The 23731-nt window shown below is 40.3% G+C and overlaps 1 long non-coding RNA gene across 1 annotated transcript in view; it reads left to right on the forward strand.

The window, feature by feature from the left end:
• The first annotated feature begins 103 nt into the window (after nt 1-103).
• Nucleotides 104-23731, forward strand: part of LOC139358865 (uncharacterized) — a 54717-nt gene continuing 31089 nt past the window's right edge. The window contains exons 1-2 of the long non-coding RNA XR_011614381.1: nt 104-510; nt 2337-2475. This is a non-coding gene — a long non-coding RNA (uncharacterized lncRNA). The remainder of the gene's footprint in view (nt 511-2336; nt 2476-23731) is intronic.

Raw genomic sequence — 23731 nt, forward strand, 5'->3', positions numbered from 1 at the left:
TATTTTCACATTCTGATTGGTTAGTCTAAGACTTGCTCTCATCCAATCAGAACATGAAAATAACGTCCAATCAGAGTAGGCACAGCAGTTTTCTCTCATCCAATCAGAACATGAAGTCCAGGAACCGGGCCTGTACAACCTCAGTATATAAGGCATACTAATGGGAGTCACGCCATTGTGGGCTCTGCTGTTATTCCGTGTGTTTCTTCCACTCGCGGTTTAGAGAAGGCAGAAGCCAGGTCTGCCCCCACACTAAAACCTGGAGCCTGTGGCGCCAGGGTTTTCCACTGCTTGGTGTGTGGCGGCAATGGAGAGAGGCAGCTGGTGGTGAGAGCTGCTCCATGCCTGGCTACAGGAAGGGAAGGAGGAGGAGGTACCTACCACAGGCTGGAGGCTAGAGCCTGTGGGACTGTGGCTGGCCTCGCTGGCCCTCACCTCACTGGGTCGCCTCGCTGTGGTTGGTGACAGCGATGGACACTGCAGCTGGCCAGAGCGTAGAAAGGCTATGGGGTAGGTGCGCTGTCTGGGGCTGCCCGAAGCGGGGAATGGTTGGGGTTTTATTCCAACGTCACTATTTTGGAATACTAGAGTGTTATTCCGGGCGTCACTAGCTTCAGGTGTGCTGTCGGGACTGCACTGCTCTCAGCAGCAGGGGGACGTAGGGGGGTTGTGGGCGGGGTGGCGGTGTGGGGCGGCGGATTGGAGTCACTATCTTGTCTGTATTGCTGGCAGCAATAGGGCTGGTTGGGGGCGCTATTGGGTGCTGCACGGCCCCCGACAGAGGCCAGGTTGGGGCCGCTATAGTGGTTACACTGCCAGCGGCTTGGGGGTGGGAGGACTGGTGGGGGTCCTGACTGCTCGGACTTCATTGCCCACAGCGGAGTGGGGATGCTCTCCAGGGCTGCTCTGCCCATGGCGGGGGCTTGTTGGCACCATGGGGGGTTGCAATGCCCGTGGCAGGGGGATAGGTTAGAGGCAGTATCCGGTGCTACACTGCTGGTGGTGGGGCAGGGGAGTGAGGGGTGCAGGTAGGTGCTTGGAGGGTGTGGTTTCAGGCCCTATTCGGAGCCACACTGTCCATGATAGAGGGTGGGTTGGGTGTGCTATTGGGAGATAAACTCCCCGCAGGAAGGGGCAGTTTGTGGGCGATACCTGGCCGGTGGCAGGCGGGGTGGTAGGGTGGGTTGTGGGCACCGTTCGGGGGCTGCTCTGCGGTCAGTGGGGGCGAGTTAGGGGCTCTATCAGCTGCTGCACTGTTTTGTGGTGGGGGCCGGGTTTGGTGGGCTATTGGGGACTATATTTCTGGCAGCCGCATACCGCTTAGGGGTGCTGACGGGGCCTATACTGCCCATGGCGGGATGCTGGTGGGGTGCGCTATCCAGGGCATCATTCCCCGTGGCTGCGGGATAGTTGGGGGGTGCTGTCTGCTATGTGGGGCTGCACTACTCCTCGTGGGGAGGGGGTTGCGGACCTTAAGGATCCGTGGCTGCACTATTCACGGCGGGGAGGAGGTTGCTGTGCTCTACCTGGGGCTTCACTCCCTGCAGTGGGTTAGGGGTCCTCTCAGTGGCCGCATGGCCCACGGCAGGGGGTAGGATGGGGAAGTGTTCTGGTGCTGCGATGTCGGAGGTGGGGGCGGATTGGGGGCGCTATTGAGTTCTACACCACAGCGGCGAGGAGCGGTGTTAGGGGCACTGTCCCGGGGCCAACAGCAGGCAGCGAGTTAGGGGCGCTAAAGGAGGCTGTTCTGCCAGTGGCAGCAGAGGTTGCAGCAACAGCAGTGGTCTCCAAGGAAGGAGCTTTCCTCCTCTCCCTGGACTCCAGACTCTAGAGGGCGATCTCCTCCTGCTCCTGCTCCAATGCAGCAAGCGTGCAGCGTTTCCGCAGGAATCCTGAGCAGGGCATAGGCCCCAACACCCGCTGTGGTTCCCGGGGCCACGACCTTTCTCTCTGTGTTGCAGAGACCACCTGGGACCCGTAGGCACGACAGACACGGAGTAGCGGACACCACGGGAGGACAGGGCTCTGTGGGTGGAGGCATCAGGATCGGGAATCGGCGCTTGGGTGGGAGGGCTGGCTGGGTCTGAGTTCCTGCTGGTTCTGCTCCCCAAGGAGCGCAGCCCTGGTGGGCCCAGCGGTTCCTGTGGATTGGAGCCAGGCAACGTGGTGTTACCCGTCTTCACTCCAGGCCCCAGTACCTGGTCCCCTTGGGCCAAAAGGAGAGGCTGGACTTCGGAGGGTGGATGTGAGTGCCTTCACTGAGACCAGCCCCTGCCACCCAGTGGCCAGGATGACAAGGTGAGGCTCTAACGCTATCACTTTGCGTGCTCCTCTAGGCTTTTTGGCTTTGCCTGCCCAGCTGTTCCATGCCAGGAGGAGGAGGAGTTCCATGCTGGCAACTTGCAGATAGCCTGGGGCTGCCGCTCGGCTGGCTGCGGTTGGTGGCAGCTACGGAGACTGCAGCGGGCCAGAACGGTAAGAGGACCGCCAGCTGCGGCCATGGCGGGGGCAGGGCTGCGGCGTGGCCAGGTAGTAGGAGCTTTGCAGGGTGGGCCCGTGCATTGAGGGCAACAGCAGCAATGGTTGTAGTGACATCCACGCTAGTGGTGGCAGCAGCAGCAAGTCCAGGAGCCCGGAAGATGGGAGTAGGAGCGCTGGGGGGCCTACCCGGCCAGGGCTGGGCTGGGTAGGAAGCTTCGGGTGCTGTACCACAGTCTCGGTGGAAGTGGTGGAGGAACAGCCAGGGCAATGAGGAGTTCTACCCCTTCTCTTGCAGTCTCTGGAGGGCGACCTCCTCCTGCTGGTGCATGAACCAGGTGAGAGTGTCAGCATATTATCTCCATATCTTCCAAGGTAATATAGTCATGCACTGCATAACATTTTGCCAGCCATGGCCTGTATGTATCAGGGTAGTCCTATAAAATTATAATGAAACTGAAATATTTTCATTGCCTGGTGACAGCATAGCCATCTTAACCTTGTAATGCAAGGCAGTAGTCACGTGTTTGTGGTGATGATGGCATAAACAAACCTACTGAGCTCCTCTTTCTGTAAAAGTATAACACATACAGGCCAGGCGTGGTGACTCACGCGTGTAATCCAAGCACTTTGGGAGGCCGAGGCGGGCAGATCACGAGGTCAGGAGATCGAGACCATCCTGGCTAACATGGTGAAACCCCGTCTCTACTAAAAATAGAAAAAATTAGCCAGGAGTGGTGGCAGGCCCCTGTAGTCCCTGCTACTTGTGAGGCTGAGGCAGGAGAATGGCGTGAACCCGGAAGGTGGAGCTTGTAGTGAGCTGAGATCACGCCACTGCACTCCAGAGTTGGTGACAGAGCGAGACTCAGTCTCAAAAAATAAAAATAAAAAAGTACTTAATACATAAAAGATAATGATGAGCAACTGTGTTACTGGTTTATGTATTTAGTGTACTATGGTTTTTGGCATTTTTTTAGAATGCATTTCTTCTACTTATATTAAAAAACAAAAGTTAACTGTAAAACAGCCTGAGGCAGGTCCTTCAGGAGATATTTCAGAAGAAGACGTTGTTACCATGGGAGATGACGGCTCCGTGTGTGGTATTGCTTCAGAAGACCTTCCAGTGGGACAAGATGTGGAGATGGGAGACTGACATTGATGATCCTGACCCAGTGTAGGCGTAGGCTAGTGTGTGTGTATTTGTGTCTTAGCTTTTACCACAACGAAGTTTAAAGAATTTGTATGCTTATTTTTTGTTCTGAATACTTACCAAGATACAACTTAAAAGATAGGAAGCATTGGGGCACCTCAGTGTGTCTTTTTAAAGCTAACATTATCATTGAGAAAATAATTAAAACACAGAAAAAGCTATTCTTCAGAAAAAGTTTGAGTGTTTTATGAATTGATTTGCAATTTCATGGTATCTTTATTGATAATGCACCTTCAACAGTGCAATCATGTGCACATATTTTACCGAGGAGGCACTTAACACAGGCTGAATCAGCTATAGATATATTCAGCTGATGACCTGTGCCTGTTAGAATACACACCTGGTTCCTCTCTTAAACTCTAAATTAAGACAATTATCAAAATCCTAGCAAAAATTCCCTTTTTATCTGGAATACTCAGTGAATAAAATATTAATTTCTGGAAGTTGGGAAGTTTTGCCTCAGTTCAGTTAATTAGGAAAATGAGTCGCTAAACAAATTAATAATGTAAACCACCAGATTGTGGTCTCCACAAAAGTCATAGGGCAAGTAACTGCTGTCAGCTGTTTGTAAATCCAGTCAAGGAAGAATAGTTTTGTCATAATAAAGCACATTTTATTATACATTTTGTTATATGATGTTAATTATATAAAATATATTAACATCACATTAAATTAATGTTATTAGGGCAATTAGATTTTGAAATATTTTATTCTCATTGCTCTATCTTAACTACTATGTTTACCTGAATGTTCTAGTAGCATGTAGAATCTAGTAAAATATCAACTATATAGGGAAATACATTGTAGCTATTACTTACCTTTGAGTTTTCAATGTCAGAAAGTTCATTGTCATAGGTAACCTAGTAAGCATAAATTAATAATTCTTGTGAATTTAATTAATTGTATCATGTACATTAACCAGTTCGTGTAATCCAAGTTAAATTTTACATGCCTATGGCAGGAATTTCTAAATCCCTAATGTACATCTCTAAAAGACCTGATTTCTTTCCCCAGACTTATCTCATCTTTTTATCTATCCATCTCTTTCTTCCACTAACAAAATATTCTATCTTAATAGCTGTAAATCAATTGTATTACTAGTCCCATTCCATCTATGGGAAAACTCCATTTGAGGGATGTTAAGTGACTTCATTAATGCCACACAGCTAATCAGTAGGAAATAACCAGGAGTGGAGGCTAGAAACAACTCCAAATCTGTAGACTTAACATTGCACTATGTTTGCCATGTCCTCTCAGGCATACAAGTCATAAAAGTATTTCTCAATTATCTGGGAAATTTCTACACTCCGCTCTTTCTCAGCCTGTTCCATATACCCAGAGCCCATCACTTCTGTCAGCCTTTTGAATTTCACAAATTTTGTTAAAGTAAGATACCATTCCTGATGCTTTTTCCAGTTCTTCTAAATATAGAGTGATTTTTATTTTTGTGCACTTCTTAACCATTCGACCGATTCCCTTATTATGCCATTTGTCTTTATCAGCATTGTTTTTACATTTTATAGGTATTCTCTCCTCCACTAAATTAGGGGCTCTTTGAAGATAATAATTACCTTGCTGTACTTTAAATTCAGCAAAATTTGTTTTTGGTGTATTGATTGCTGAAGAAGTAAAAACGGAAAGTATAAGCTACCAGTTGTATTCAGTTCAAATAGTGGCATACCTCAGATATTGTGGATTCAGTTCCAGACCACTGCCATAAAGCAAGTCAGATGAAGTGTTTTGCATATGAAAGAACTTTTGCATATAAAAGTTATGTTTATACTACACTGTAGTCTAGTGAGGGTGCAATAGTAGTATGTCTACCTTATCATTTCTGCCTATTCAATTTATTGGCTATGGGTTTGTCATAAATAGCTTTTATTATTTTGAGATGTGTTTCACCAATACCTAGTTTATTGAGAGTTTTTAACATAAAGGGATGTTGAATTTTATCAAAAGCCTTTCTGCATCTATTGAGATAATCATGTGGTTTTTGTCTTTGGTTTTGGTTATGTGATGTATTGTGTTCATTGATTTGCAAATGTTGAACCAGCCTTGCGTCCTAGGGATGAAGCTGACTTGGTGGTGGATAAGCTGTTTGATGTGCTGCTGGAATCGGTTTGCCGGTATTTTATTGAGGATTTTTGCATTGATGTTCCTCAGGGATGTTGGTCTGGAGTTTTCTTTTTTTGTTGTGTCTCTTCCCAGTTTTTGGTATCAGGATGATGCTTGCTTCATAAAATGACTTAGGGAAGAATTTCCCCTTTTCATTTGTTTGGAATAGTTTTAGAAGGAATATTAGCAGCTCCTCTTTGTACATCTGGTAGAATTCAGCTGTGAATTCACCTGGTCTTGGGCCTTTTTTGATCAATAGGCTATTAATTACTGCCTCAATTTCAGAACTTGTTATTGGTCTATTCTGGACTTCAACTTCTTCCTGAGTTAATCTTGGGAAGGTGTACCTGTTCAGGAATTTGTTCATTTCTTCTAGATTTTCTAGTTTATGTGCATAGAGGTGTTTATAGTATTCTCTGATGGTAGTTTGTATTTCTGTGGAGTTTATCATTTTTGATTGTGTCTATTTGATTCTTCTCTCATTTTTTTCTTTATTAGTCTAGCTAGTGGTCTGTTGATTTTGTTACTTTTTTCAAAACACCAGCTCCTGGATTCATTGATTTTTTTGGAGAAAAAAATCATTTCTGCATCTCCTTCAGTTCTGCTCTGATCTTAGTTATGTTTTTTTTTTTTTTTTTTTTTTTGCTAGCTTTTGAATTTGTTTGCTCTTGCCTTTCCAGCTCTTTTAATTGTGATGTTAGGGTGTCAGTTTTAAATCCTTCCCACTTTCTGATGTGGGCATTTAGTGCTATAAATTTCCCTCTTAACACTGCTTCAGTTGTGTCCCAGAGATTCTAGTGCACTGTATCTTTGTTCTCATTGGTTTCAAGGAACTTCTTGACTTCTGCCTTAAGTTTGTTGTTTATCCAGGAGTCATTCAAGAGCAGGTTGTTCAATTTCCATTTGATGGTGTGGCTTTGAGTGAATTTCTTAATCTTGAGTTCTAATTTGGTTGTGCTGCCATCTAAGAGACTGTTATGATTTTGGTTCTTCTGCATTTGCTGAGGAGTGTTTTACTTCTGATTACGTGATCAATTTTAACGTGCCATGTGGTACTGAAAAGAATGTATACTCTGTTGTTTTGGGGTGGAGAGCTCTGTAGGTATCTATCAGGTCTGCTTGATCCAGAGCTGAGTTCAGGTTCTGAATATCTTTGTTAGAATTCTGTCTCGATGATCTGTCTAATATTGTCAGTAAGGTATTAAAGTCTTTCACTGTTACTGTGTAGGAGTCTGAGTCTCTTTGTGACTCTTTGCTTTATGAATCTGGGTGCTCTTGTATTGGGTGCATATATATTTTAGTATAGTTAGCTCTTCTTGCTTAATTGAACCCTTTACCATTATGTAATGCCCTTCTTTGTCTTTTCTGATCTTTTTGGTTTAAAGTCTGTTTTGTCAGAGACTAGGATTGCAACCCCTTCTTCTCTCTGATTTCTATTTGCTTGGTAAATTTTCCTCCATCACTTTATTTTGAGCCTGTGTGTCTTTGCATGTGAGATGGCTCTTTTCAAGACGGCATAGTGACGGGTCTTGGCCCTTTATCCAGCTTGCCTTTCCGTGTCTTTTAATTGAGGCATTAAGCCCATTTACATTTAAGGTTAGTATTGTTATGTGTGAATTTGATCCTGTCATCATGATGCTAGCTGGTCATTTTGCAGAATTGTGTATGTGATTGCTTCATAGTGTTACTGGTCTGTGTATTTCAGTGTGTTTTTGTAGTAACTGGTAAAAATTTTTTCTTTCAATTTTCAGTGCTTCTTTCAGGAGCTCTTATAAGCCAGGCCCAAGGCTGACAAATTCCCTCACGATTAGCTTGTTTGTAAAGGATCTTATTTCTCTTTCGCTTATGAAGCTTAGTTTGACCAGACATGAAGTTCTAGGCTGGAAATTATTTTCTTCAAGAATGTTGAATACTGGCCCCAATCTCTTCTGGCTTGTAGGGTTTCCACTGAGAGGTCCACTGTTAGTCTTGTGGCTTTCCCTTTGTAGATGACCTGGACTTTCTCTCTGGCTGCCCTTAACATTTTTTCTTTCATTTCGACCTTGGGGAATCTGATGATTATGTGTCCTGGGATTGATCTTCTAATGGAGTATCCTACTGAAGTTCTCTGAATTTCTTGAATTTAAATGTTGGCCTGTCTTGCTAGGTTGGGGAAGTTCTCCTGGATGATATCCTGAAGTATGTTTTCCAACTTGATTCCATTCTCCGCATCTCTTTGAGGTACCCCAATCAGTCATAGGTTCTGTCTCTTTACATAATCCCATATCTCTTGGAGGTTTTGTTTACTCTTTTTTATTCTTTTATCTCTATTCTTTTCTGCCTTATTCATAAAGGCAGTCTTCAAGCTCTGAGATTAAGATAGTCTTCTTAAGAAGTCTTATTTCATAAAGATAGTCTTCAAGCTCTGAGATTCTCTCCCCCACTTTTCTTCATTTTTCTCAGGAGGTATTTTAACAAAATTTAAAGAAATTACCACACTGTTTACAATTACTGTGTATATTTGTGTTTATGTGTGCACATGTGTGTATGATGAACCCAAGGAAAGAATATTCTAAAATGAGGACCAATAATGTTATTTTCTATGGTTTCTTCTTAGTACTGAACCCAATAAAGGAATATCAAGAATGTTTCAGACAGTTGAGTAAGATAGAGATAAATCCTACAATTGCCACTTCAAATCTTGGTAACTCTGGGAAAATTACCTTTCTTTGAACTTAGTATTTAGAATGGGAATAATAAAAATACTCTGCTCATAGGACTGTGATGAAGGTTAAGAAAATTAATATAAAACACAGCATGGGGCCAAGCATATGGTAAGACCTTAAGGAATTTTGTTTCATTAATTATAAAACACACATTTCTCCCCTACATTTTAACATGTCAGTAGAGAAAATGTGTCTTACAGTTTATGCTCTTATAGTTGATGAAGCAAGTATTCGTAATTGAAACATAGTTTTTTGTTTTAAAATGTTAGAAATCAACACTATGAACTCAGATGCCAATTCTCTCAGTGGGGATAGTTTGCAGTGAAGGAAATAAAATAGAGAAATGTGCAAATTAGGACAAAATTAATATATGTTCTCTTCATTTTGAGTTTATTCATATTTATTCCACAAACATTTGAATGGATAACCATGTGCCAGATCCTGTGTAGGACAAATTTCATAAGATGAATAAAACATAAGTTTGTCTTCAAAGATCTAACACATGTTCATGGAGGACAACAGAACCATGTAAATACGGTAACATTTATAAATACCTAAGCTAATTGTTTACAGAGAAGAAAGACTTAATTCATAGGAGAGGAGAGGGTGGGGAAAGACAAAATGAAAGATGTGATTTCTGAACTAAGTCTCAGCAGACTGGTAACGTGAGCCAGGTGAAAGGTGAGGGGAAGTATGCTCTAGAAGGAGGAAATTAAAAAGGACTTGGGAGAAGAAGAGAGACGAATCTTTCTTGCTCAAGGGAACTACATGATATTTAATTTGGATGAAATATTTGCAGAAGGAGTGAAAAATCTAAGCTAGAAATTAAGAAGGGTCAGCTTACAGGGCACCTTGCCTAGTTATGCTGATCGGCTTAAACTTTAGCAAGAGTTAAATGGAAATACTCTGAAACAGTTTAAAATGGAGGGGTGATACATGCACAATTTTATTTCCATACTGTTGTTCAGAATGAATTAAAGTGGATAGGATTAAAGACAAAGAAGGCAGTTAGGAGCTTATCATGATCATTATTAATAGTGGTATTGGAGATGTAGTAAAATGGGCAGATTTGAAAGATTATGAAGGTGATAGAATCTGTATGATTAATGATTATGGAATGATTATTGATGATTAATGGAATGTGAAATAGAGATAGAAGGTAAGTTGTAATAACCACATCTCAGTTCAAATGATATACAAATGCCATGCAGATCTGGATGGAATAGGGGCCATGTTCCCAAATCATTTGCCTGAACCATTGTGACTAACACAGTGCTGAGTCCACATAAACCAATGTCAAACAGTTGTGCATTGACATACCATCCATTCCTCTGGAAATTCTTTGAGGATTTCACACACACATGTCCATATTGAATTAATACATAATTACCAAGAGAAAAAATATCCCTGAGTCAGCATTGTAGAAATGTTCAATTGTCTAGAGTCGTTTTTCTCATTGTCCTTTTCTATAACAACACAGTGACTTGGAATATAACATGACACTAAGAAATAGCAGAATAAAAAGGGTCTTTGAAGCAATTCCTTTTTATCTTGCTTTATTCTTAACAGTATTTCTCTGGTCTTAATTCTTTTATAGTTCCAGGGAGAATTATATTTCAAATTCCATAATTGCACAGGAGGATTGGAGTCTTGTAAAAATTTAGAGTACTTTGTTCAAAGGCAATTATTATTATCAACTGAACCTATGCTGTGATGCAGCCAAAGAAATTTAGAGCATCATTAAAATAACCTTTTTAATATGACTTCTTTCTCTTGAGAAAGTGTAGCACCCTCTTATTTAATATTACCATGTTACAATTGACCGTATATTTGTTGAAAGTCTTATAGTATGGTATTTCGTTTATTGAACCAGCACAAAATATGCATGAAGTTTATTAGTTTTCATTTTTCCTTTACAAACCAAGAACAATATTGAATGACATTTTATGACATTTGATAGATATTTAAAATTTGTTATTGTGGCTCTTCAGTGAACCATAAAATACAAGTGTCACAGTGTGGCTGTGCTTTCATTATGAGAAATGCAAGTAGGAAGCATTTGAATCAGTATTTTCCATCAATGTCTTGCTCCTGATTCTCTGCCAAGTTCATTATCTCCTCTGTGCCTAAATTTGTCCATATGAAAAATTAGGAGAAAAAAGAATGAATTAATACTTGGCCTCTAAAATGATCTGAAATCCAGGTATGGAAAATCTTACACAAGTTTAAACGACTGGTTTATTCACTACTGTCCTCATTTGTTTGAACACACTACAATGTTCCGTGGGAGAGTAGCTGAGAGACTGTCTGAGAGATTTCACGCCTTCTATCCGTAAAGACAATTTTTTTATTTGCAGCTGAAGCTATTATATCCAGAGCCTATGGCTGCTTGGCTCTTTTAACGATTGAAATTTTAAAAGAGAAACAGCAAGTAAAATGTGAATATGCCCTCTGGGATTTTATTTTATTACTACATGTCCCTTATCATTTAGCAAACTACATGCAACATAAAAAATTAAGTTAGTTTGTTCCGTGCCTGGTTGGCAAAAAAATCAAATAACAGGTACTAAAGAAATAATGGTGAGCTAACCCAACCTCTGTGTGTGTGTGTGTGTGTGTGTGCGTGCGCCATAAAGCCAAGGTGGAGAGGTGAATGAAAAAGTCATTAGAGAAGAAGGAAAAGTCATATCGCTTGAAAAAAGCACCATGGTATCATGGTCAAAGAATGGGTTTTAGAGGATGGCAGGCTTGGGTTTCAATTATGGCATTTTGTAGTGTGCTGTTTATTTCTGAGCATTAATTTCTACAATGAAAAAACACATAACATAGGGTTTGAAGGATCAAGTGAGATGATTGAAATGAAGTATGAATCAAGATGTCTGTCATATTCTCTCTTTTAATCATGGGGGCTATTGACAATGCAAAAGGTACCCAGTATAGCAGTAGAATGATAGTGTATCTCCTGAGATAATGTGTCAGGTCCTTCGCTAATACCTTTTTCATAGAAATACTGTTCACCTGCCTTCACATAGATAGAATATCTGGGTTACAGCCGCTTTACAGAAAAGCTACCAGATACAGCTTTTTGAAATTGCCTGCCTGGGTTTAAATTACAGTCTTGTAGTAACTCTTTGGTGCATATTAGTAACTGCTGAACCGTGTGTTGAGTCCATCACATTGATCGGAAAGAAAATTTAATGCATCAGACAAGGGAAAGTTACCAAGGTTAGTCGACACAAAATGCTTTAAGTTAGTAAGTCCATGGTAAGTTATGCAAGTAGAAGAGATCATAGATAACTAAGTAGCAGGGAAACTGCAAAAAGTCTAGCAGAAGTTGGCCGGGCGTAGTGGCTCACACCCGTAATCCCAGCACTTTGGGAGGCTGAGGCGGGTGGATCACGAGATCAGGAGTTCAAGACCAGCCTGTCCAACATGATGAAAACCCCATCTCTACCAAAAATATAATAAATTAGGCAGGCATGGTGGCTAGCACCTGTAATCCCAGCTACTTGGGAGGCTGAGGCAGGAGAATTGCTTGAACCCAGGAGCGGAGGTTGCAGTGAGCCGAGATCACGCCACTGCACTACAGCCCAGACAACAGAGTAAGACTCTGTCTCAAAAAAAAAAAAAAAAAAAAAAAAAAAAAAAAAAAAAAGGCCTTAGCAGAAGCACATCAGTTGTTACTCTGTAGGAAGTTCAACCAGAATATATGTCTTTGCTCTCTATTATCTGTAAGTCACATTCTAGATCTCATAGCAGGGGCAGAAGTACACCTCTCTGAAATATCCTTCTTACAGTTGTAAGTTACAGATTTGGTTCGGTGTCTACATTGCCAACCTTATTTAAATGTTGACAATTCCTCTGTAACCTTTTGTCACTATTCATGTATAGTTGATTTCATGTACTGTATATTTTATGTTCTATTACATTTCAGAGATATGTAAAAAGAAGTGTCCTCTTCTATCCAGGAATATTTGTATTTTATATTGGAATTAAAACACAGAGATGTTTTAATGTAAAGATAAGTATCCTTCTAAAATATTAAATAATTACCCCACAGCATGAATTAACCTTTGTGCTTCTGCTCTTTTAACATCATAAACATAATCATGATAGGATATAAAACACTCATAGTTAATCTTCACCCCTGCTCTTGGCTCTCTCTGAGGGAAGCCAGCTTCCATATCATAAAAAGAGGCCCATATGGAAAAAAACCAGAGGCCTCTTGCCTGGAGCTGGGAGAATTAGCTGTCTTGGAAGTGGATGCTTCAGTGTCAGTAAAGCCTTCAGCTGACTGCCGCCCCATCTGCCATCTTGACTGCAACCTCATGAGAGACCACGAGCCAGAACAATCCCAGCCAAGACTCCCCAGAATGCCTGACCTCAGAAATTGTGTGAGATAAATTTGTCATTTTTAGCTATTAACTTTTGACATTATCTGTTATGCAGCAATAAATAATCAATACAGGAGGGTCAGGGGGTCAGGCGTTCTTGTCGATACTCAGAACATGTGAGATCAGGGAGTAAGTAACAGACCTTCTAGAACAAGGGTTGATTAAATCAAAGCCAGGAGAACAAGGCTCAGTCAGTCAAGGGACCTTGGAAAGGCAAGTGAAAGTCTGAAGAGTTGAGAACAAGGTCCTTTGAAGTGACTCATGGTATGAATAAATTCCAGAGAGTAAAGAGCAACTGCCTGCCTGTTTTCTTGCGTTTTCACAGCTTGCATTTGGAAAGGGGCTTGGTGCATTCAGATGAATAAAAACAAGATGGTCATAAGATATTATGAATAATATCTGTATAGTCAGGCACCTTTCTCAAAGTAGTAATTTGAAATAGAAGTTCAATTGGTCAGTAACAGGCAATTCCCATTTTTGAGTGCTTTCATGATGTGTTCAATATTCCCAGTTATTACTTCACAGGCATTATGCTTTATAGACAAGTACCTATTTCTTAATGGCTGGATAAGCTGGGCCTTACAATCCGCTTCAAACCTGTTTTTCTATTTGTCCACGAGTATACAGGCTGCTCGAGGCAGGAGGACATAAAACTACAAAATGGTGATAATCTTAAAAACCTTATATAATTGTCTTACAGACATAAACTCAGAATAACATGCTATATACATATTGGAGGTACTATGAAGCCATGGTTAAGCTGTATATATGTATGTGTTTGTATAAATATACATATGCATGCAATCATATATACGTGTATGTATGTGTATTGAGAGAAAGAAAGGAGAGATACCTAGCACAAGAACATATTTTGATAATTTAAGTCTCAGGCATATAAAGGAAATGTGGACTCTTAAAGAGACTTTTACTTGAACGATATTGCTCCACAGTGAGGCCTTTGGGGAAATCTCTGCACACACTGCAAACACTGTTACGGTAGAAGGAAGCTTTCTTCTCCCCATTAATTAGAGAGTTTGTCACCTATCTTTGGGGCTTTTGGCTTATATCTAAGTATGAGGAAAGAAACCTTATCTGTCTTTGATAGGCAAAGGATGATATTGTAAACCCTAGAGCTGTGTTTAAAGAGGAAGTTAGTACCAGCAAGAGGAAGGTTTATTTATTAAGACAAACAGATGAACCAGCTGAGTAAATGTGGAACTTGAAGGTTTCCCAGTACTCTCCAGCTCCAAGAAGAAGAATGGAATTAATTAACTGAGAGCTGAGACCACGCAGTGTGGGAAGAGCAGAGGAACCAGAAGGGACAAGGTCAAGGAAGTGAATGGAAAGGAGGGATGCTGCTGGGCTCTGAACAAATAGAGTATGTGTCTATTTTGATCTATAGTTATAATATTGTTACATACAACAAGGAAAGTCTAATTCAGGCTTGTTGAAACACATAGGAACTTTAATGGCTGCCATGAAAGGAGAGCCCCGTGGTAGATGGACATTAAGGCTGTAATGATTGAAATTACCAGTAAGAGCCATATTCATTTTGTGTCTTTGTCCTGCTCCTACCGCCTATGGAACTAGCTTGATCCTAAAGCCTAGATCCCCATCAGAGTCACAGAATACAAAGCATTTGCATGTTGTATAGAGGAGGAATTAACTGTTGAAGTAAAAACTGGGCAAGTCTCCAAGCGGGGTGTGGGGGAAAGCAACTGTTTTCCTTGGAGAATCAATCATGTCCCCACACCACCCCTCACCTTCCCCTGCCGCTGCCCCAGTTGCTGTATCATTCAATGGAGATGCCATTTGCTTATCCAATAGGCAGAGTAAAAACAAACAAAATCCTAGGTATACATTTCTTCCTACCTTTCCCAGTATGAAGGGTGTTTTATAAAAATATGTATGTATGTATCTTTTCCTGAAAGGGAGTAAAAAATATTTACCAGGAATTGAAAGAAATTGGTGATCCTAAAATGTCAAAAATCATAAAAATTTAGGTAAACTTTCAAGATAAATTGGTTCTTCTGTTGTTTCCCCAATTCACATCCACAACACAAACACATAAACAACTCAAACCTTTTCCTTTTGTCATCCTACACCATGTCATACCTCAGGTTATTTGACCACATCACTTCCTCTACCTCTTCTGCCTGGTCTTAACTCTGCCTTTACGACCAAATTCATGTTCAGCCTCTTCACTGGAGCTTTTCTTTATTGCTTTCTCTTTGTGAACAGCAGATCCAGCTCTTTGGTACCATAAACGTCCCCTAACAATAAGTGCATACTCCACAACATTGGTACTTTTCCTTTGCCTGTCCTGCTTCCTAATGAGACTGTGAGAAATTTACACACAGGATTTGTGCCTTTCCTGTTCATCTTTTGGTGAGCTGTGCTGGCTTATGAAACTGTTGTTCAGTGAACACATAACCATTGATAGGTTTGATTTTCAGCAAAGTGGCAGTAGAGAACGTGCTTTGTGATGGTGTACTAGTATTGTTCTTATTATTCAGTTTAAGAGAGGTTTTTCTACTTGCTTAGGACCTGAAAACCTACAGGGCAATATGATAAAAACAAATCTCTAGATAAATGATGTGATCTCCTTTAATCTTGGGGATTCACACATCATGGCCCTGAAGCAAACTAATGAATGTAATTCTTAAGGGCTGACATTTGTAGAGTGCTTTCTATATGCCAGGTACCACGCCTAGTGCCCCACAGACATTATTCCATTTGATCTTTACAAAAATCTTGGGAGATGGGTTCCATTATTAGTGGTCCCATTTCATAGAATGCTGGGATTTGCAGAGAGTGTATACATCATCCATGTCACACTGTTTGTTCTTTAGAGGAGACAGGATTTGAACTCAGTGCCCTCTAGCTATAATTAAGCCCTTCAGATCAGTTAAAGATTATTTTTTAAGGTGCTCTGTGTAAGACAAAGTGCTACATAATTTATTATGAACTGTTCTTTAAGTCTTAACCGTAATCCCGCAAGGTAGAGATTATTCTCATTTTAAAGGTGGGGAAACTGAGTTTTAAAGAAGATAACTAAATTTGCCTAAAAAGTAGAATCAGTAATGTTAGTGCCACGCTTTGACAGTAGTTTAATTCCTGAATTCATGTACGTTTCAATCAAAACCAAGGCAAACTGAGTGTCAACTGTATCCAAGGAATTGTTGTGGGAATGGGGGGTGGGCAGTCAGGGAGAGCTGAGGCTGTTATGAGAAAATGTCTCTGCCATGTGGGGACTTACAACACTGTCAAGATGGTAAAATCTAGTATTATAAAATGGCAATAGCATTTGAAGTCATCTATGAAAAAATGTGAGAAGTTAATTACCAATGAAGAGATTAAATCGCAATTCAGCACAAGCCTAGAGAGATATCTCTGGATAGAAGGTGATTCTCTAGTAAATTAGGTGAATAATTATTGTTACGGCCACAAATTTTGAGATTTGGGCTCAAAATTTACTCACTGTCTTTGAAGAAGATACTACTCTGAGCATCTGTAAGTTACCTCACTGCAATGTAATGTGATTGTCAATGTATTTGTAGATCAATCCCACTAGACCGTAAGTTGTGGGCAGGTGGGGCCATGTATTGAATTTTTGTTCTTACAATTTGATCTAATTTGTTGTACTTAGTAGGTATTCAGTACAAATTTATTGCATGGGTCTACCATCACTTCAACCAAGAGGGCATAGTCAGAAGAACCATCATACAGGAAGCAAGTTCTGAAGCGAGAAAAGGTTTTTTTTTGTTTGTTTGTTTTTGTTTTTTTTGACAGTTTAAGATGATATGGGAAGTCCCTTTAGGTGGATGAAATGGTGTGAGCTACTTGATGTTGTTGGGAGAGCATCACAGTGGGCGATCTCTATTCCTAGCATCTGCCTGGTCCACTGGTAGTGGGTGGCCATTGCTGTCTGGAAATGGACCTGCAGAGAGGGCACAGGCCCCAGGAGATGTCAGAGTGGCATTATATAATTTAAGATATTTAACCTTGATCTTGAAAGATCACATGCTGCCCTGTTACCTCATCTACTTGGCTCCTTCTCCCTGGCCCACGAGGCCATTTGAAGACACTTAAAATGCCGATTTCATTCCTCACTGCATCTAGGGCCTTATATTGCCTTGTCATATTCAACCCTGATGCTGTGACCTGCACACATATAAGTCACAAGGATGCCTTCTGGCATTTATCAGGCACAGGTTTCTTGGATCCATCCTGGATTGTGCCTCTTTCCTAAGAGCAGAGTATGACTCTGAAATGGATGCTAACCTCTGACCAACCAGCTGAGTAGATGGAAAGGAGCCAAAGGAAAACCGCAGAAGATAGTCCAGAAAGAAGATGGAGTCTCTTATATCTGTGTTGTTCACATCAAAATATTCACTTTCTTTGTACCTGGAACAATTTGGAGTCCACTTTATCTTGAACCTATACCCAAATATCTCTGTATTAGGGTGAGCGGGTGGGAAAAGGGGGAGGGGATATGCTTTGGCAGAGAGATGATCTTCTCCTGGAGGTTGAAGTGTGTCACCAAGAAAGTCAATGCATTGCCAATGAGATTCAAATAATTAAAATGTATGTAAAATCACTTTCAAAAAATGCTATATGGAAAGTTATGTGTTGTGATTAAATGGTTTTATTGACATAGAGTTTTATATTAAAGAAGCATTCTTTTTCAAACAATAATACCTCTAAATCTTTTTCTCATTGAGAACTATGCCTCTTGTTCTGGGGAAAGCAAACCACTTTTATTTACAGATGAAAGAAACATACTTTTTAAAAGTCCAGAAAATTGTAAATAGGCTTACAGAGCTGCTAAACACGCATAAGATCACAACTGTGATTTTACAATACATTTTAATAAAAGGAGTAACTTACATTTCATTTTCATGGACATAAGTTTGTTTTTAGACTTTCCCAAGTGGATTGATATACTTGTTTGAATGTGATTTCCATTTACCTTTATATTAAAATAAAAGGAAGTGAAAACCTCAAGTTTATTCAGAAAATTGTTAGCTATCCTTAGAAAAAAAATAATTCAGCATGTGTGATTTCAATCAATTTTCATTCATTGTTAAAGTTCACACAGTTTAGCTTCATGTCCATGGGAAATGGAAGTGGTGACTGGTATTACAGGCATGATAAGTATACCAAATCTAAAGTCCTCTAGATAGTATGGTTAATTATATTTGTCCGGTACCATAAAATAGAAATGTTGAAATTAGAAGAGCTGCTGGGTTAATAGGAGCATTTGCAATTCTGAATCTTCATTATTCTCAATGCCAAGAGGGAAAATTTGACTCAAACACACTGTTTGGACTGTAAATCAGAGCAGTTACAGTGTGACCTGGGACCAGCTATGAGAGAAAGAACCCAGAAGTGGGTGATATGGGGCAATATATGCCCCAAAGAAGGGAATGGGACCTTTTTGCTACTGCATCCCACAGAGCCAGGCTGTACCACATGCTTTTCCTAATTTTCAGTTAGCTCCCTAGGGACCATGAGGGCAATAGGGCAAGGCTGGATGCTGTTATGGTGTTATAAAGATTAGGAATAAGGCAATGCTCAGAATGATGTATTTCAGAAAGAAATTCATGCCCATAAAAGCAACCCAGATAAAGATGGGATTAGGCACTGAAGATGTAATTGTGCTGGTAATAGACATGCTGGCGATAGCAATGGTGTTGGTGATAGACAATCAAAGATGGAAAGGATCCATGTAGCATGAAATAAGATGGATTAGGGGAGAAAGAAGGTCTTAGTCTGATAGTGAAGTGTAAGGAGAGGAATTGAACAGGCTGATTGAATGTTCATTGCAGGCCTCAGTAGGGATGCAGAGATAGGGATGCTGTGTGATAGATGTGTGTAGATAATAGCCTATTCTGCTACAGCCAGTAGGAATGTATGTGTTGGCATGTTTGATTGACAAATGCAGGTTGTACCAGTCTACACAAACCAGATAGTTAATAGTTACCTCAAAGGCGGATGTTGACAGATTCAACTATTCGCAAGGTCATTATGGCCAAACCTTCGGAAAATTACCATTGGTATCCCTCAATAATATTCTTTTGCAAATTGGTTTTTAAACGCTCTCTCTCCCTTTTAGGTAAGGGTGTACAAGTATACATGATAGATTTCAAATGTAGGGTATACCTACAGGATGAGAAATGTAATGGACAAAATGGGGGGTTATAGACTGAATTGTAACCCCCGAATAATTTGTATGTTAAAGTTCTAATCTCTGATGTGATTGTATTTGGAGATAGGGTCTTTAAGGAGGTAGTTAAGGTTAAATGAGGCTGTAGCAGTGGAATCTTAATTCTGTAGGACTGGTGTCCTTATAAGAAGAGGAAGAGAGAGTACACATCCACAGGAAAGACTATCTGAGGACACAGTTAGAAGGTAGCAATCTGCAACCCAATGAGGGAGCCCCTCCCCAAAACCAACCCTGCCAACACCTTGCTCTTGGACTTCCAGTCTCCAGAATCTTGAAAAATGTGATTTATATTAAGTCACCCAGTATATGGTATTATGTTATGGAAGCCTGAGCAGACCAGGACAAGGGGCTATGGTCAAATAGTAATTCTACAATGGCAAAAAATCAAAAGGCAAATTGAGCTGGACCTCTTCATAGACCCAACTGGAGAGCCATGACTTTGTCAAGAGAATGGAGAAAATTCTTACCTTAATATGACATAATCTTTTCTCTCTGTACTTTTTAAAAAGCCTTGTTATACTGGATGCACTATACATTTATCTTAAATTTAGCACCTTTGGTGGAGGATGTTCTAAACTACATTTCTTCATATGTTATGAGAACAAAAGTAGAATATATACATGAGATAGATTCATAAGATGTATATTATATATATATGCATAAGAATATGTATGTGTATATATTTGTTCCATCTTAACTTTTCCATAAAGAATTTGTAATTCATATCTGTCTTAATTTACTTTCCTTGGTCACTGTGTCTATTAGTTGCTAAAAGGAAATGGAAAACACCAATATATCTTATGTTTATACTGAGAATATTCTGTCAAACTTGTTGGAAGTAATACAAGAAAAAAAACTAGAAAATACAAAGTCCTACAAAATAAAGGATTTAATAACTGTTGAATGTATAAATGATAAAAATAAAAAGAGACCATGAGGACAAAAATGGAAGAGGAGAGTATACCAACTAGGATACTATCAGTGGCAAGTGATAAAATGTATAAGCAGGCTTAAATAATGTAAGGGTATATTTCCTTAATTACCAAGAAGATTGAAATTATGCTTCGGGTGGGGGTTGGTCATGGTGTCAGTTCCTTATCTGTATTATTTGCATAGGTTCATGTATCAGCTTTATCCTAAGGCTGGCTTCTCTCATGGTAGCAAAATGGCTGTATTGGTTCCAAGGGTTCACATGAATATTCCACGCTGAGAGGAGGAGAGCACGTCATTGTTCAGTAGGTTTATGGAATTATCTATGCTGCCCCCATGGGCCATTTTTTAACTTTGTGCAGACTAGCCTTCTAAAGAACCTAGCATATTTGGGAGTATCTTAAATTACAGTGCAAGTTCTAAGTCAGTGAAAGAAAGAGCTGCCTGGCCGTATCCTTTGATTCTAAAGTTGTGTAGGACAGAATCAGCACATTTTACAATTTGGTTTAGAATTATACAAGCCTGTCTGGTGTATTGTGGGGAGAGGTGTCCTTGACAGGACATAACCTGGAAAGACAGACAGTAATATTTTGTATTGTCAGCCAAGGCTGCTGAAATAAATGACCAAAACCTTAATTGCTTAAAATAAGAGGAATTTATGCTTTCACAGTTCTGGAAGCCAGAATTCAAAAATAAAGGTGTGAGCAGGGTTGGTTTCTTCTGAAGACTCTAAAGGAGAATACATTCCATGCCTCTGTATTAGCTTACAGGGGATTTTGGTAACACTTGGCATTTTTTGACTTACAGATACATCCCTGCAATTTCTGCCTTCATCTTCACATGGCCTTCCTTCCCCTTTAGGTCTCTGTGTCTTCTTTTCTATCTCTTATAAGAACATTTCATTGGATTTAAAGCCCACTCTAAGTCTAGAACCACATCATCTTCTGATCATTAACCTAATTTTATCTGCAAAGACCCTATTGCAAAGTAATCTCACATTCACAGGTATTGAGGGTTAGGATTGATCTATTTTATAGGATTCACTATTCAACCTGCTACAGATCTCTTGGAGGAAATTAGCACAAGTGAAGGTTCAGGCAGTGGGGGAGCAGTGTTTCTAGGCACATCTTAATTCTGGCAAAAAGAAGAATGTCATTTAAAGCAGCAGTCTCCCAAGGAGGGGGAGGTGAAAATATGTTGGAACTTCACTTTATAATTTTCTTCATCTAAGGAAATAAGAAAGAAACAATTTTTCTAATATAGGGCATATAGATGGATACTACGATCCTCCCTGGGTCTGTGGGTCATGCAGGCACATGTCAGGGTCTGTGGGTCATGCAGGCACATGTCAGGTACAAGAGGCATCCTGACTTCGGGAGGGGGACGCCACACAGATGTGGGGCTGTCAGTCATGCACTTTTTCATCCTTTTGTTTTCTGTTTCAGGTTCCATTGCTGTGTTTACATGGGCCCATTAAATGGAGTTATGACTATTTTCTAGTTTAACTTGATCCTACTCACAAGATGAACAAGTACCTTTAAATATTGCTTCTGATTAAAGGCAGTGCTAAGAATGCATGAATAATAGAGAATAAATAGGAAGAGCTGACACTTCTGCACTTACGCATGGATTCTTTTTTTTTTAATTTATTTATTATTATTATACTTTAAGTTGTAGGGTACATGTGCATAACGTGCAGGTTTGTTACATATGTATACTTGTGCCATGTTGGTGTGCTGCACCCATCAACTCGTCATTTACATCAGGTATAACTCCCAATGCAATCCCTCCCCCCTCCCCCCTCCCCATGATAGGCCCCGGTGTGTGATGTTCCCCTTCCTGAGTCCAAGTGATCTCATTGTTCAGTTCCCACCTATAAGTGACAACATGCGGTGTTTGGTTTTCTGTTCTTGTGATAGTTTGCTAAGAATGATGGTTTCCAGCTGCATCCATGTTGCTACAAAGGACACAAACTCATCCTTTTTTATGGCTGCATAGTATTCCATGGTGTATATGTGCCACATTTTCTTAATCCAATCTGTCACTGATGGACATTTGGGTTGATTCCAAGTCTTTGCTATTGTGAATAGTGCTGCAATAAACATACGTGTGCATGTGTCTTTATAGCAGCATAATTTATAATCCTTTGGGTATATCCCCAGTAATGGGATGGCTGGGTCATATGGTACATCTAGTTCTAGATCCTTGAGGAATTGCCATACTGTTTTCCATAATGGTTGAACTAGTTTACAATCCCACCAACAGTGTAAAAGCGTTCCTATTTCTCCACATCCTCTCCAGCACCTGTTGTTTCCTGACTTTTTAATGATCGCCATTCTAACTGGTGTGAGATGGTATCTCATTGTGGTTTTGATTTGCATTTCTCTGATGGCCAGTGATGATGAGCATTTTTTCATGTGTCTGTTGGCTGTATGAATGTCTTCTTTTGAGAAATGTCTGTTCATATCCTTTGCCCACTTTTTGATGGGGTTGTTTGTTTTTTTCTTGTAAATTTGTTTGAGTTCTTTGTAGGTTCTGGATATTAGCCCTTTGTCAGATGAGTAGATTGCAAAAATTTTCTCCCATTCTGTAGGTTGCCTGTTCACTCTGATGGTAGTTTCATTCGCAAATCAATAAACATAATCCAGCATATAAACAGAACCAAAGACAAGAACCACATGATTATCTCAATAGATGCAGAAAAGGCTTTTGACAAAATTCAACAGCCCTTCATGCTAAAAACGCTCAATAAATTCGGTATTGATGGAATGTACCTCAAAATAATAAGAGCTATTTATGACAAACCCACAGCCAATATCATACTGAATGGGCAAAAACTGGAAAAATTCCCTTTGAAAACTGGCACAAGACAGGGATGCCCTCTCTCACCACTCCTATTCAACATAGTGTTGGAAGTTCTGGCTAGGACAATTAGGCAAGAGAAAGAAATCAAGGGTATTCAGTTAGGAAAAGAAGAAGTCAAATTGTCCCTGTTTGCAGATGACATGATTGTATATTTAGAAAACCCCATTGTCTCAGCCCAAAATCTCCTTAAGCTGATAAGCAACTTCAGCAAAGTCTCAGGATACAAAATTAATGTGCAAAAATCACAAGCATTCTTATACACCAGTAACAGACAAACAGAGAGCCAAATCAGGAATGAACTTCCATTCACAATTGCTTCAAAGAGAATAAAATACCTAGGAATCCAACTTACCAGGGATGTAAAGGACCTCTTCAAGGAGAACTACAAACCACTGCTCAGTGAAATAAAAGAGGACACAAACAAATGGAAGAACGTACCATGCTCATGGATAGGAAGAATCAATATCGTGAAAATGGCCATACTGCCCAAGGTAATTTATAGATTCAATGCCGTCCCCATCAAGCTACCAATGAGTTTCTTCACAGAATTGGAAAGAACTGCTTTAAAGTTCATATGGAACCAAAAAAGAGCCCGCATCTCCAAGACAATCCTAAGTCAAAAGAACAAAGCTGGAGGCATCACGCTACCTGACTTCAAACTATACTACAAGGCTGCAGTAACCAAAACAGCATGGTACTGGTACCAAAACAGAGATATAGACCAATGGAACAGAACAGAGTCCTCAGAAGTAATACCACACATCTACAGCCATCTGATCTTTGACAAACCTGAGAGAAACAAGAA

Source organism: Macaca nemestrina, chromosome 15 (assembly GCF_043159975.1).
Source record: "Macaca nemestrina isolate mMacNem1 chromosome 15, mMacNem.hap1, whole genome shotgun sequence".
Taxonomy (NCBI): domain Eukaryota; kingdom Metazoa; phylum Chordata; class Mammalia; order Primates; family Cercopithecidae; genus Macaca; species Macaca nemestrina.